Genomic DNA, 16,200 nt, shown 5'->3' with positions numbered 1-16,200 from the left:
GCCAACGCCGATCCAAAACCTGTTTTCCTGGTACTGCGCTACTAGATCATTAAGATCTTCTTCGGCGTTCTTAGTGACGGTCCCGAGGATAAATAGAGTGAGGATGGGCGGCCGGGCGTTTGGCTTTACGGCCGCTACACTTTGGAACTCACTCCCGTTGACATTGAGGAGTACACAGGATCTCCCCTCCTTTAAAAAGGACCTGAAAACGTTCTTGTTCCCTAGGAAAATGTAATGATAGACCTGTTGCAGCACGGACGCAGTCTCAGCGCCAGGGTACCCTTTGGGTGGCAGTTGCGCTTAATCAAGTAAATAAATACATACATACATACATAGAAAGTGATTCTCTGTCAACGCCATGCGGCAACATTCCAAGACAAAGTGTCTGGGGGTTTTGTATATCCAGTCCTTCTCAAAAAGAATTTGTTCAAGCATATTTAAGGTCTCTCGTTGTGGTAGACTTGTGTAGAGACTTTCCACATCAAGTCCTACAAGCATCATGGTGTCAGGTGAATATTCGACATCTTTAAGTAGGTTCAGAAGGTGTCGCGTATCTTTTAAGTAGGTGGGTGTACTCTGGACCAATGGTTTGAGGTAATGATCGGCAAACTGTGAGAGAGGCTCTAAAACTGACCCAATGCCTGACACTATCGGTCGTCCCGGAGGTGGCATTCGGGCCTTATGAATTTTTGGCAATGAGTAGAAGTATGGAGTTTTAGGATTCTTTGCTACTAGAAATTCAGCTTCTTTTTTGGAAAGCCAATCATGAGCTTCCGCCTCTTCGATCATCATTTGTATTTCTCTCTGTAGCCTCGGAGTGGGATCAATGGATAGTTTTTTGTAGAATTTCTCATCTGAGAGGAGATCAAGACACTGCTTGTCATAACCTTCTGCAGACAAGATTACTACCCCTCCTCCTTTATCGGCTGGTTTTATAATGATTTGGCCGTCGTTCTTCAATTCGTCCAACGCTGTCTGTTCAGCTCTCGTTACATTATGAAACGGTTTCCGTTGGTCGGATGATAAATCATCTACTTCTCTCATAATAGCTTGCTCAAAGGTTGCGATTTCGATCGGAACTTGAGAGGGTAAAGGGCAAAAGGTGGACTTGTTCCTCAATGAGGTATCTCCCTCGGGGATGTACTTCGGTTGGTCCTTAAAAAAGGCTTTTAGTTTTAGGGTTCGGCAGAATTCTGCCAGTTCACATTTTATTTTGAAGACATCTGTTTTTGGGGTAGGGACGAATCCCAGACCTTTATTAAGGACATCTTCCTGTTCCTTGGTTAAGACCTTGTCGGTCAGATTTACGATGAGGGAACAGTGTTGGCTTTTGTCACACTCCTCGTTTGGATCTGTCGGGTCTGGTCCGACCAGGTTACCCCTCGGTTCTTTCCTCGTTGTTGTGATTGGCCCCTCCCTAAAAAAGGCACCCTGGGTGGAAAATTCTGTCCTTGTTGTTGGGGTCCTTGGTGATTCATGGGCGGGGGTCCCGCGAAGAAGGGGTTCATCCAACCTTGAAAATGTGGGTTGAAGGGTTGGAAAGGGATTCCTTGGTGGTCTACTTGGAAGAATGGAGGACGCCATGTGCTCCTGCCTCATCGGTTGTTCCTCCTGTTTTGTGGTCTTCCTCTGTTGTAATTGGGAGATTCATCTCCACTCTGGTCCGATCCATCAACTGAGGACCCACTGGTTGACCCATAGTTTGATGTATTGTCATTAAATTTGTGGTCCTTATTACTATAAGGGTGGATGCGTTCAAGTGAAAACCTCTTCAGTTCTTTTGCTAATTTTTGTAGCTTGGTCTGCGTGAGATATTCTTGAGTGTCATCCATTTCCTTATTGATCTCTTCAAGCCTTTTCTTATAGATGGTTACATTCACCGTATTGTTCAGTTTTGTTTCAAGGATTTGAATTTTAACAGTAAGTTCATCTGTTAGTCTTGATGCTGTCTTGATTATTAGGACTAAGTAGTCCCTTGTACACTTCCAGGATATGGCCGACCAGTCTTTTCTAAAGGCCAGGTCTTTCAGAAAGATACGTGGGGCATTGGTAACCCAGAGGCCTCTGGGAGCTGCATTTACCCTTAGGTATTCCGTCATGATAATACCGTGGACGGCAGTTCTTACTTGTTCCTTTTTTATTTCGGTCAATTCATCCCAGTCTGTGGTGCTTGCTAGAGTCTGAGTGAGGTCACTGTCCAAAAAACCAAGGCTGTGGGAGAATTCTAAGACCTAGACTCTCCGGTAAACCTTACCAGATTGAGCCTTTCGCCTTGGTACGAACCAACCATGGCTGAAAACTTCGGATTAAGCTACACAACCGAAGAGATCGACGCCATACTAGCAAAACCTCCACGTTTTTTGGACAGTGACCTCACTCAGACTCTAGCAAGCACCACAGACTGGGATGAATTGACCGAAATAAAAAAGGAACAAGTAAGAACTGCCGTCCACGGTATTATCATGACGGAATACCTAAGGGTAAATGCAGCTCCCAGAGGCCTCTGGGTTACCAATGCCCCACGTATCTTTCTGAAAGACCTGGCCTTTAGAAAAGACTGGTCGGCCATATCCTGGAAGTGTACAAGGGACTACTTAGTCCTAATAATCAAGACAGCATCAAGACTAACAGATGAACTTACTGTTAAAATTCAAATCCTTGAAACAAAACTGAACAATACGGTGAATGTAACCATCTATAAGAAAAGGCTTGAAGAGATCAATAAGGAAATGGATGACACTCAAGAATATCTCACGCAGACCAAGCTACAAAAATTAGCAAAAGAACTGAAGAGGTTTTCACTTGAACACATCCACCCTTATAGTAATAAGGACCACAAATGTAATGACAATACATCAAACTATGGGTCAACCAGTGGGTCCTCAGTTGATGGATCGGACCAGAGTGGAGATGAATCTCCCAATTACAACAGAGGAAGACCACAAAACAGGAGGAACAACCAACGAGGCAGGAGCACATGGCGTCCTCCATTCTTCCAAGTAGACCACCAAGGAATCCCTTTCCAACCCTTCAACCCACATTTTCAAGGTTGGATGAACCCCTTCTTCGCGGGACCCCCGCCCATGAATCACCAAGGACCCCAACAACAAGGACAGAATTTTCCACCCAGGGTGCCTTTTTTAGGGAGGGGCCAATCACAACAACGAGGAAAGAACCGAGGGGTAACCTGGTCGGACCAGACCCGACAGGTCCAAACGAGGAGTGTGACAAAAGCCAACACTGTTCCCTCATCGTAAATCTGACCGACAAGGTCTTAACCAAGGAACAGGAAGATGTCCTTAATAAAGGTCTGGGATTCGTCCCTACCCCAAAAACAGATGTCTTCAAAATAAAATGTGAACTGGCAGAATTCTGCCGAACCCTAAAACTAAAAGCCTTTTTTAAGGACCAACCGAAGTACATCCCCGAGGGAGATACCTCATTGAGGAACAAGTCCACCTTTTGCCCTTTACCCTCTCAAGTTCCGATCGAAATCGCAACCTTTGAGCAAGCTATTATGAGAGAAGTAGATGATTTATCATCCGACCAACGGAAACCGTTTCATAATGTAACGAGAGCTGAACAGACAGCGTTGGACGAATTGAAGAACGACGGCCAAATCATTATAAAACCAGCCGATAAAGGAGGAGGGGTAGTAATCTTGTCTGCAGAAGGTTATGACAAGCAGTGTCTTGATCTCCTCTCAGATGAGAAATTCTACAAAAAACTATCCATTGATCCCACTCCGAGGCTACAGAGAGAAATACAAATGATGATCGAAGAGGCGGAAGCTCATGATTGGCTTTCCAAAAAAGAAGCTGAATTTCTAGTAGCAAAGAATCCTAAAACTCCATACTTCTACTCATTGCCAAAAATTCATAAGGCCCGAATGCCACCTCCGGGACGACCGATAGTGTCAGGCATTGGGTCAGTTTTAGAGCCTCTCTCACAGTTTGCCGATCATTACCTCAAACCATTGGTCCAGAGTACACCCACCTACTTAAAAGATACGCGACACCTTCTGAACCTACTTAAAGATGTCGAATATTCACCTGACACCATGATGCTTGTAGGACTTGATGTGGAAAGTCTCTACACAAGTCTACCACAACGAGAGACCTTAAATATGCTTGAACAAATTCTTTTTGAGAAGGACTGGATATACAAAACCCCCAGACACTTTGTCTTGGAATGTTGCCGCATGGCGTTGACAGAGAATCACTTTCTATACAAAGAGACACTATACTTACAACGCCATGGGACATCGATGGGCAGCACCTTTGCCCCGAGTGTGGCCGGGCTATATGTAAGCACCTTTGAGGGCATTCATATACACACAGAAACAAACCCCTATATTCGTCATATACTGCTTTGGAAGCGGTATATTGACGACATTCTGCTAATCTGGGCAGGCAGTGAGGAGGATCTAAAAGATTTCCACGCATGGCTGAACACAAAAGACAACTGTCTGAAGTTCACTTACAGTGCAGATAGAAGAAGCCTAGACTTCTTGGACATTACAATATATGCAGAAGACGGGCATCTACAAACACGCACTTTTTTCAAAAAAACAGCTAAGAACAGTCTCCTCTCCTTCAAGAGCTTTCACCCTCGCCCTCTGAGGGAAAATCTTCCCTACAGCCAGTTCCTCAGATTGCGGAGGAACTGCAGCAAGAACACCGAATATCGGGTGCAAGCACAAGATCTTTGCACAAAACTCCAACATCGAGACTACCCAAGACGAGTGGTAAATAAATGCAAAAAAAGAGCACAGCACCAGAACAGAGAAGGCCTTTTAGAGACTTTCCCGAAAACAGAACCTGAAGATCTCACCACCTGTGTCACGACCTACAGTCTGGTAACTGACAAAGTCAAAAAAATTGTGAATAAGAATTGGAGGATCCTCACCTCTGGCGCTCTTTCTTGGCCTAAACCGAGATTCGCCAACAGGCGTTGTAGGAACCTAAAAGACATCCTGGTGCACACGAGACCACCTGTAACAAAACGAGGACAACAATCCAACTTGTGGGGGAACCTCCCCATTATTGGACACTATCCCTGTGGTTCTTGCTCAGTGTGTAAATTGACCCAACCAACAAAGGAGTTACAACTACTTCCAAATCTTAAATGGAGAATGCTCAGACACACAAACTGCAACACGAGCCATGTAGTTTACATGATCACCTGCCCCTGCCAACTGCACTACATTGGCATGACCTGTAGAAAAGCCAAACAAAGGATCGTTGAGCACAGGAGCAATGTTAAATGTAAAAAAAACACAACCAAGATGGCTAGTCATTTTTGGGAGAAAAACCATACAGTGGACGACCTCAGTTGGGTCATCCTAGAAACACTGGATACTAAGGACAGCAACGCAGAAAGAATCCTCTTTGAAAAAGAGCAACGTTGGGTCCACCGTTTGGGGACAGATACCAGGGGGCTGAATGACAATATCCCGTGGCTGAGTGTGCTGAAATAAGACTGCCTTCCATGAGGCATATTCCAAAATGAAAGATATCCCCAGGCTGCACTGTGAAAAAACACCAGAGATGAATTGGGTACAAAATGTGAGCATATTCCGAATGAGAGATACCCCCAGGCTGCATTGTGTAAAAAACATCAGAGATGATTTGTGCACCAAATGTCAACAAACTGCTCGCCACCAAATTCACTAATTTGCCAAAACTGTACAACTGACTACCATGATTTGGACCATTGTTCCATTTTGCATTTTTATTTTTATTTTTATTTTTCATTTCCAAATCATTTCTCAATTTTGAAATAACAAGTGTGACTCCAAGAAGAGCGTCACTAAGAACACTATTAACCATTTCTCCAACTCACAACAGTAAAAATACGAATGAGGTAGGCTGTATTGTGAGGAACATCAAAGATGAATTTTGCACCCATTGTCAACTAACTGTTTGCTACCAAGTTACCAATCAATTGGCATCTGACTACCACGAATTGAAAAATAATTCTAAATTATTTAGCTCTATTTTTTCAAATCAAGAATTTTTCCCAACATTCACCTCCAATTTCGGACCAGTAACTATGCCTCCAATCAAAGCGGCATGAAGAACACTAATACCCATGTTCTCAAAGTTACAACATTGTAAACACGCAGGATGACGCAGTCCTCTTTCTATTCCCATGAATGAAAAAGCTCAAAATACCGACCCGGTAGCTCAGCACTGTTACTTCCGGGTCGCAAGAGGCAGCAGAAGCGCAACGCGAAGCACGAGGACAGGAGCGTTAGGTATTGCCACGAGACCCTTCTGCAACCAAAAACCGCAAGTATACTGAGCCCGGCCTCACGCTAATACTGCGTCATTCCTTCTATCTAGCCCCCTCGAAGCCCTTGCCACACCCGAAGGAGGTGTAACTAATATGCATCTCAGGTATGATTATGGCGCGTAGGGCGCACAGAGCACATCGGTATGATAGTTTTTCTCACCACGTGGGGCAACCATTATTAGCCTCAACATAGTAACAAACTGGATATATTTTTACGAATGAGTTATCTTGCATGTGATGTGTGAACAACGATGGCCACATATTTGATTCACCATTATAGTCATCCTAGTGGAGGGGCATTATCTAACTGCTAGGCAATTGCATATAAGTATATATGCCCTGTTTACAGCGGAAGGAGGTGTTCATTTCAGGTATATTTTTGACGCACAGAGCACGGCGGCATGAAAGATTTTCACTACGCGGGGCAATCATTATCATAATAAAGACAGTAGAAATTGCACTAATGAATGAGCATTGCCTGCATGTCACATGACAAACAATTGCCACTTATGACTTATCACGATAGTCTTCTGAGTGGTGGGGTATTTTCTGGACCCTACATATTTGCATATAAGTATAATTCATTGTCTATGAACCACTTTTTGCATGCACTAGCACTAGCCTGTTGGAAAAAGAGAGAGTTGACACTGCCAATTACTGGGGGTTACGTAGTATTGCTATTTTAAGTTGCGACAATCTGCATTGTTTAGTAGTGAATTCACTACATTATGTGTCTCCCTTACCCCTCTTTGTGTGTTTTTGTACGTTTGTGTATGTCTTTTATCATTATGTCTGAACTATAGGTACATCGTGACCTCGAGAACCAAGAAACAGGTTGAGAATTTCCCTTTTTCTACACACCAGCTTGCTATAAATATAATAGTTTAGCATCACTATCACCTTTCACCACGGGTCCTGAAGAAAGCCCTAAAGTCCGATTCACGGCATAGAGGGCTGAAACATGTTGGCCATTTTAAATTATTCTGAATGCTAGTGCGTCCTGAAAACTTAACTTTTTCAACAGAGCGCACATCACTGGAGCATTCCCCTAATGGGATCCACCCGAACCCAGATTTAATAAAAGTCCGTTCACTGGGTTTCCGGGGGATTTTTATTGTCCTACACTCCCTCCACATCACTGGGTCACTACTGTTTTTACCGAGGGTAAGATCCTCCTGGTGGAGGCTGCATACCGAAAACCCGATGATTATGCACACACGTGTCAGAAGAGCGGAGAATCAAGATATACCGCTTACCACGCTACCCTACACGTGCATGAGGGTTTAATTTTGGAGACACCGTTGTTCGATCTCCTGCATACCCTGGTTCACGCAGGACAAGTAATCCCTCCCTCTTGATTAATTATAATTACCCAAGGAAACTGAGGGATCAGTACTTTCCTTCTCCCCCCTCCATTTGATTAGCATAGAAAGATTGTTAGGACAGTTCATTATCACTGGTCCAATTTGCATATTTATTGAGCTTGGAATCTGATTCATGCCATCCGTGGTCCAAAGAGGTTCTAGAAAGCATAAGTTACAGACAGATTTTTAGTCAAATCAATTTCCTCTGGACCCAAAATGTATGAGCTCCTTCCATTTTTAGAAAGTGGGTAGAGCTAATGATATTCTAATATTGGCTATTGCATAATGCATAGGGCCTAATTAGGATGTCGGTCGGAGTTTCCTCTGACCAACATCCCTGAGGTTTTGAGACCAACTGACCTCTGGTTGGTGGTCCAAAACCACAACTACGATGCGACCGCAGACTCCCATTTTCCTATGGGGGCTTGTTGCACAGTCGGAAAGCACAAGCTCCAATAGAGAAATGGGAGTCACTGCAATTTCCTGCACTGTGTGTCAGGCACTTCACCTTACCATAGGTAATCCCTCGCACTCCAACTGGAGGCTGTGGTAGACAGGGGCCCTGCTAGGGGCCTCCAAAGTCACTTCCCGACAGGCTTTCCACATTGGAAAGCTCGACATGGAAAGCAAATCGGAAACCCACATCATAATTCCGACATCGGAAATGCCATCTGTAACGGATTATGTTTTGGTTTACGACTGCCCGTCGGAAGCCAGCCAGAATGACCAGCCAGTTTGAATTCTGACTGCTGTAATCATAATACGGCGGTCGGAAGTCAAACCAAGGATGTCGGTTGGAAAGCCTCTGACCACAGTTTCAGAGGCTTTCCGACCCACATCCTAATTAGGCCCTTAGTGCTTCCTCTACATACCAACATCATAGAAAGAAAATACTTTGCTTATGCCAGCTATTTACTACCCATGGCCGGCAATTCTTAATAGGAAGTCCCCCTTCATTCTTACTATCCTTCCCACAACATCCGTTTCCAGGACCCCTAGTCCTCTGCCTCTCCCTATGCTGTCCACATCCGGCATGTATATCCACAGGCATTATCGCTGGATAGTCTTCAGTTCTTGCACACATACTATTCTATTTTCTTTTGTCAATCAGGGTCACTTTTTAATCCCAAACCTTCCCTGACTCTGGGACCTCTGCATTCCCTCATGAATTTATTCCACAATCTTTCTTTGAGATGCACACCAAAACTGCAGATATTAAACAACCATGAAAAAGCAGTAGTATTAATTCCAACTGCTTCCCATGGCTTCAGTATTCTCTTTAAAATAAGGTATTTTTCCAAAACAACATTTAGGATCGCAGTAGGCATTGATTCAGCCACTTTATAGAGATATCATATATATTCTCCTCTGCAATATAGGCCTTCATATATGGGAGGAGGGTTACATGTATTATTCTAACTCCAGTCCAACAAACATGGGAAACATGTGCACATTGGGGATGTGAGTCAGATTTAGGTATCTAGCTCCAGTCTAAGAAGCTCTGGGGAATGCGCATATATGAGGTGTGGAAGGGGGCCAGAATCACTACACCCAAATAAGATAGGCACACATTGAAATGTATTTCTTAAATGAGAAAAAAATCAAACAATTTTAAAATATATCAGTTATAAAAAAACTTTATAAATAATTACAAAATCATTTTTAATGATTTAAAATTCACATGCTACCTAATAGAAAAGCAATACAATCTGTTATGATAGTGAAAAAATATTTTCACAGACTAAAAATGATTTTACTTTTTGAATAATTATAATTCAATATTTTATTTACAAAAACACTATTAATCGTTCCTCCAATATTACACATGACCCCAATAAAAAAATAATAAGAATTTTTTTAAGCACACCGATAATAACTTATCTCAATATGCTCAAAACATTAAACATGTTAAATATAAAACACAGTTAAAAATAAACACAATAATTAATTCATACAAATGCTTATGAATTTAAAATAGTCACAAATTACAAATAATTTCCAATTAACAAATTACATAGTTATTAAATGAATCAATTAACAACAATGCTTATATGTTTAATTTAAAACACTACTCACCCAAGAACCCAAATAAACCCCTCAATCCAAAATGTAAAATGATTTAATAATTGTAACATTTTTTAAATTTTTACACAAAAAATAACAAATATAATACTAAATATTTAATATATGAATCAATTAAGAACACCACCCACCCAATCTGCCAATAAATTCAGCTCTCTAAAATTAAATGATACATTATAAATAGATTTCGCAATAACATCAATAATGAAATAAAACCAACATACAAAAAACAACACAATAATAAGGATTTTATAGTAAACAATATTACAAACGGGCATTTTTGAAAGAAAGTACAAACATCTAAACTCACCTTTAATATTAGTTGTCCGCCGTATTTTTTAAAGCCACTATATTTTGACCACAATATTATAGTAAGATAATTTTGTAGTTGTTATATAGGTAGAGTACCTTATTTATCATATAACTATTTGTTATCAACCATGCAATTATCTCACTTGAACTAGCACCTGAAGCAAACTTGTCTTATGTGTACAGGTTACTAACCATCACATCTGTTTCTCATACAAAGCTGTCTGTTCTCTTAAGTTAAAAATATTGAAAGAGCTGCGCCGTGGGTTGATAAACAGTGCACCTTGTTCTTAAAATATGGCTATGATATCAATCCCATGTGGAACCTACCACTCATTCCCTTCAATATGTTTTTGCAGATGTAGCATTGTACATTTATTAGCTTAGATGTTTGTATTTAGGCAACATTTTTTAAGGACATTAAAACACAGGAAACAACATCACATATCATTGTTTAAAACTCGTCTGCTTCCCCAAGACTTGACCATCTTTAAAGTGTCTTATATTTTGTACTTCTTTCTATACACTAATCAAATTAATAAAGTTTCATGTAGCAGCCACTTTCATTATTATAGTTATGAGTAGATACACAAATAAAAATAAACACATATCAGAAGTGCATGTCTATGTATGGATGGTGAATGGATCACAAGCAAAATCGTTCTATATGAGAAAGTTTCTTCCATGAATCCTGATAGCTGAACGTCTGTCTATAAACATGTCATATTTGTTTCAAAGTTCACACAAGCCATCCACTAATCATTAATGGGCTTGTATATACGTGTTCAAGTGATCTTATGGGTTAAGCTGCTTTATGATAATCAAACTGTTGACTGTTATATATGTTTACATGCTTTCCTGAAGTGAATTTTTTTCCGTAAATTAGAAATGTCTTGTACTCCATAAGTTTCGGATTGTTGAAATGCTCCTGTAAAGCCCTCTGGAACCCTTTGTAGGGTCATGTTCGCACTATAGAAAACACTAAATAAATAAATAAATGAATACTTGTACCTGTGTAACCAGGGTTAGTGGTTTTGTTCCGTCTCATTTAAAAAAACTCCACCTGGAGGAAACCACTGGTTATTTCAGTAGTGATCAGTAATAAGATGGACCAAATGAGTGTGAAGGACTAGTAACCTGTCCACACATGCACAACACTGTTTTTATATTGTTTTCCTCTGCTCCAAACTGAATAAAGTTACAGTTTAGGTAGCAAGAGGTCGTTTTAAACTCACCTCCACTTGAGCACCTTCACTTTTTATCACTTATCACTACTGAAATAACCAGTGGTTCCCTCCAGGTGGAGGAAGCATACAAAGAGAACCGATGATGATGCTGTCACGTTTGTAAGTAAGGTGGAGAACCAAGATATACCGCCTACCGGCCTATGTACGTGAATGATGTTTTTTTAAAAATAAGAAGGAACAGAACCACTAACCCCGGTTACACAGGTACAAGTGATCCATTCCCCATTGAAGTTTTTGTGATTACGAGGAAGCAGAATGGATTATAACTCCTTCTACCTCCCCCTCCATTGATTTTTTGGTACGTATGGATGGTATCACATACTATTTTTATACATTTCCATACCTCTTATGCTGGATTTCAAACCAAGAAACATATTTTATCTCTTTCTTTTGTTCACATCAAGCTGCTTCTTTACTGATCACATTTGGGGACTAGAAAGGAAGAGAATGTCACTAAACATAGCACTGGAAATCAGTATTTGTCCAAGGTGAATGAAGTGGAATAATGGAGTGAAGTTTGAGGGTCCAGAGAAAGAATGTTCGGTTTAGTGAATAAGTGCTGTAGAAGAACACGTTTGATCAGATAGATAGCTGGATTTGCCTGAGTTCTCAAAACTGGCAAAAGTATTGACGTTGTATATTAATGCTCTGAAAACTGAAGAAGTGAGAGTATGAAATATTCTCAATTTACACAAAAAAAGTGTTGAGGGAAAAGTTGTAAATTGTGAAATGCTCAAAGAAAAAGCAGGTGGAGGCAGGGCCGGACTGGCTACCGGGCAGTTGTGTGTGCTGCCGAGCAGGGGGATGCTTTCTTTGATAGGGACCTGTGTGTGCAAAACTAAATTCGTTTTGCTTTTTCTTTTTCAAAGCGCACGCAGGTCCCCATCAACGAAATAAGCCCATACCACGGAGAAATCATCCCCTTGCTCGTCAGCACACACAACTGCCCGGTAGCCAGTCCGGCCCTGGGTGGAGGAAGACATATTGATTCTTTAAAAGAAAAAATAAGTAGTAAGGCTCTAGGAGAAAAGAATAAAAGACATTTAAAAAGCCTGGATTTCTTCATAGATATGTATTCAAATGGCATTGTAGCTGGGTCAAGACAGAACTTAGAAACCCACCAAAGACTCTGTGTGAGCTGAGGAGGAAGATTAGCAGTTTGCGTTGATGCTCAGTATGTACAAAAGAGTCACTCTCAGAGCGTTGTTGAGTGCCACACCTCCTGAGCTGCTCTAGTGTTTCAACTCGAGCTTTCTTGGGAGGGTTTTGCATAAGTTAATTGGAGCACCAAGCTTGCAGGGCAGCGGCAGAGTCGCAAAACACTGAGCTAACTCAAGGATGGTTGAACTGATCTGCTTGAACGGGACCCTAGTAACACAAGAAAGCCACTGAAATGCCTACTGCTCAACTGTAGGTCAGCAGTAAAACATGCGTCAGACATCGCTGCACTTATCATTAACCAGGAAATTGACCTAGCGATCCTAACAGAAACTTGGCTTTCGGAATCATCATCTCCTTGCTTAGACCTGTTAGTGCCCCCCCCCCATTATAACATAATGAGACTGGATAGACCAAAAAAGATCGGAGGTGGGATAGCCTGCATACACCGATCAGACATAGAAATCAACCAAATACAATCCGATCCTCTGGAGTCCTGTGAATACCTAGTTCTTAATATACGATCAACAGACAATCAAAGATGCAACCTGCATGCCATGTACCATCCTCCAGGTAATAACGCTATTTTTATAGACCAGTTAATGGAGATTATCACGGATAACTCTAACACTCACTCAAACGACATATTCCTGGGCGATTTCAACTTACATTGGGACGACAGGGAGGACAAAATGATCAACGCTCTTAAAGACTTCTTGACTGAGCTAAACCTTACCCAAGCCTGCACACAGCCAACACACTCAAAAGGAGGAACACTAGACTGGATATTATCAAGAAACAAGAACATAGCGATCCACTCAGTTGTGCCGTGCGACTGGTCGGATCACCATGCCATAACCTTCATAATACCAACACTGAAAAGGAAAAAGATCGTGCAGCCTATTAAACTCAAAAAGTGGACCCGGGACACTAAAGACTCGAATATGGAACGGTTAGTAGAAAATTGTGAGAAAGATCTGAATCCACCGAACAACTTGCGGAAGGTGAATGATCTAACTGACCACTACAATACGACAGTAACAAATATAGTTAACTCCACTATGCCTCTAAAGCTGAAAAGAGTCTCGGAAAAGGACAAAAACCCTTGGTTTAATGGTACACTGAATGATGACAGGCGGAAACTAAGGATGGCCGAAAGAAAATGGAGACAACACCCTGCAACATCAGAACTGAAATCACTCAGAAAAATCAGAAACGAGTACAACAAAAAGATCCTCAAGTCCAAAAAAGAATATATTAGATCAGAATTGGATAACGCCAAAAACAGACCACGGAAACTATTTGAGATATTAAAGCAACAATCAAACAAATTGGCGAAATCGGCCCAAGAAACCCCGAAAACTCAGCTGAGCTGTGAAGAATTCTCAAATTTCTTCACCGACAAGGCCAACACTTTGGAAATAGAGCTCAAGATGGCAGCAGGCAACCTGCCCAACAAACCACACAGACTGATCAATACCACTCTGACGTCCGACACCGAGGAAGCGAAAAATAAAGCTCATTGGGATACTTTCAAGTTATATGATCAGAACACCATCGCCAAAACGCTAGCGGATATCAAACCGAACAACCACTATAATGATCCACTCCCCTCCAAATGTCTACAAAACATCAACCACATCATCATCCCAATATGGACAAAAATTATAAATGCCTCGCTATCACAAGGGATCCTTCCAGAATGCTTAAAAACAGGCCAAGTTGTCCCGATCATCAAGAAACCAACAGCGGACCCAGCAGATCCTAATAACTTTCGCCCAGTTACCAACATTCCGTTACTGGCCAAACTAATCGAGAAATGTGTACAAAAACAACGGAGCCAACACATCGCTAATTTCATGCTACTGGACGACTGCCAATCGGGATTCAGAACAGGACACAGCACGGAAACAGCGATCCTACATAACGTCGATGACACAATACAGGCCCTAGATCTCAATAGAACATGTTTACTAGTCCTGCTTGATCTGTCATCCGCATTCAACACTGTAAACCATGAAAAATTACTAGACAGGCTAAATAAAAGGATGGGAATGTCGGGAAATGTGCTGAAATGGTTTGAATCCTTCCTTCAGAACAGATCTCAAAGATTCTTGGTCAACCAGACACTATCCCAATCATGTCCAAACCTGATCGGAGTCCCTCCAGGATCTACACTATCTCCGTCACTTTTTAACTTATACTTCGAACCTCTGAAACAAATCCTCCCAGACGCAAACATTTCCTATCACATGTACGCGGACGACACGCAGATTTACATCAAGGTCACTTCTATAGAGGACATCAAGTTAATCAATGAGGCCTTAAAGGAGACAATACGATGGTTAACCAGTAATCACCTGAAGCTTAATGCACAAAAAACCGAATTCCTTTTAATCGCACCACCAAAAAACCATACAGAGGCGATGGAATGGACCAAATGGATCACAGCACTAAACTGCACCCCTACACTAATGGACTCAGCCAAATTATTAGGAATCACGTTGGATAAGAATCTAGACAAAAAAGCCCACATCAAATCAATGGCAAAAAATGCCCGCTTTCACTTGAACTACTTAAGGAAAGTGAAACCATTCATCTCGTCGGCAGATCTCAAACTGGCAATACAATCATTAGTTATCTCAAGAATTGAATACGGATGCACAACCTTAGCAGGGCTTCCAAAAATCTCCACGGCACCACTAAAAGCATGCCTCAATGCAGCAGCAAGGCTCATTACCGGATCGAGGAAATTTGACCATATATCACCCCACCTAAAAGCGTTAAACTGGCTACCATATGAAGCAAGAATCCTATTTAAAATGGCATGCATCACCCACAAAGCTCTCCACTACAAAACACCAAGATATCTGGCCCAGAAGATTGAGCTTTCTGGAGGAGGGAGACCAGCCAGGAGTGCCAAGGAGCTGCTGCTGAGGCCACCTATCTTCCGGCAGAAGAAAACATATGACAGAGCTTTCTCTGGGGCAGCCCACAGAATATGGAACTCATTCCCTCCGAATATCAGGAAAATCTCAAACACAGCAACATTCAAAAAGGAAGCTAAGACCTTCCTAATGAATAAATTCCTTACATAGACTAGAACGGACTTCACCGCCACCGCGTTTTAGACGTGCCAAGACGGAACATCGAATGGAAGAAGAGAATGCCTCTAGTTAAACGGGGAACAACCTACCGGCGCTACACCCTCCCAGAAGATTGCACAGATAAAGACAAGTCAGAACTATTTGTTACAGGAAGACAACATACAATATAGTAGGATAGTAGAATAACATTTATGATAACCTGGGAGATAGACGCAGACTGAAAAACACACAGAAAAGTGTAATCCCGATGCTAATACTAGCCTAACTTTAGCAAACCATTGTACATAGTTTAGAATATATTCCCTTTTGACGTATACCTAACCTACCTCATATCAGTGTTATGTTTACTATATAGCTCTATACTTACCGGCCTCACTCATTATATGGTAATGCTATGCGAGTTGTATCTCAAACCTACCTCATGTATGTGTATGTATATATGTATCTGTGAAGCGCTCTGATACCCAAGGGTCACGTTCGCGCTATACAAAACTCTCTAAATAAAAGATGTCTAACTTGGGATTCTTTTTCTACTACCTGGTGAACAACATGGATGGCATATATAACACCCCTAAAACCTATGTTTTTTTCAGTGAATATATATATTGTGTGGCAAGGGGATGAAGATGAAGCAGT

Source organism: Lissotriton helveticus, chromosome 6, assembly GCF_964261635.1.
Source record: "Lissotriton helveticus chromosome 6, aLisHel1.1, whole genome shotgun sequence".
Taxonomy (NCBI): Eukaryota; Metazoa; Chordata; class Amphibia; order Caudata; family Salamandridae; genus Lissotriton; species Lissotriton helveticus.
The sequence above is the reverse complement of the archived record's forward strand: the minus strand, read 5'-3'. Positions refer to the sequence as shown.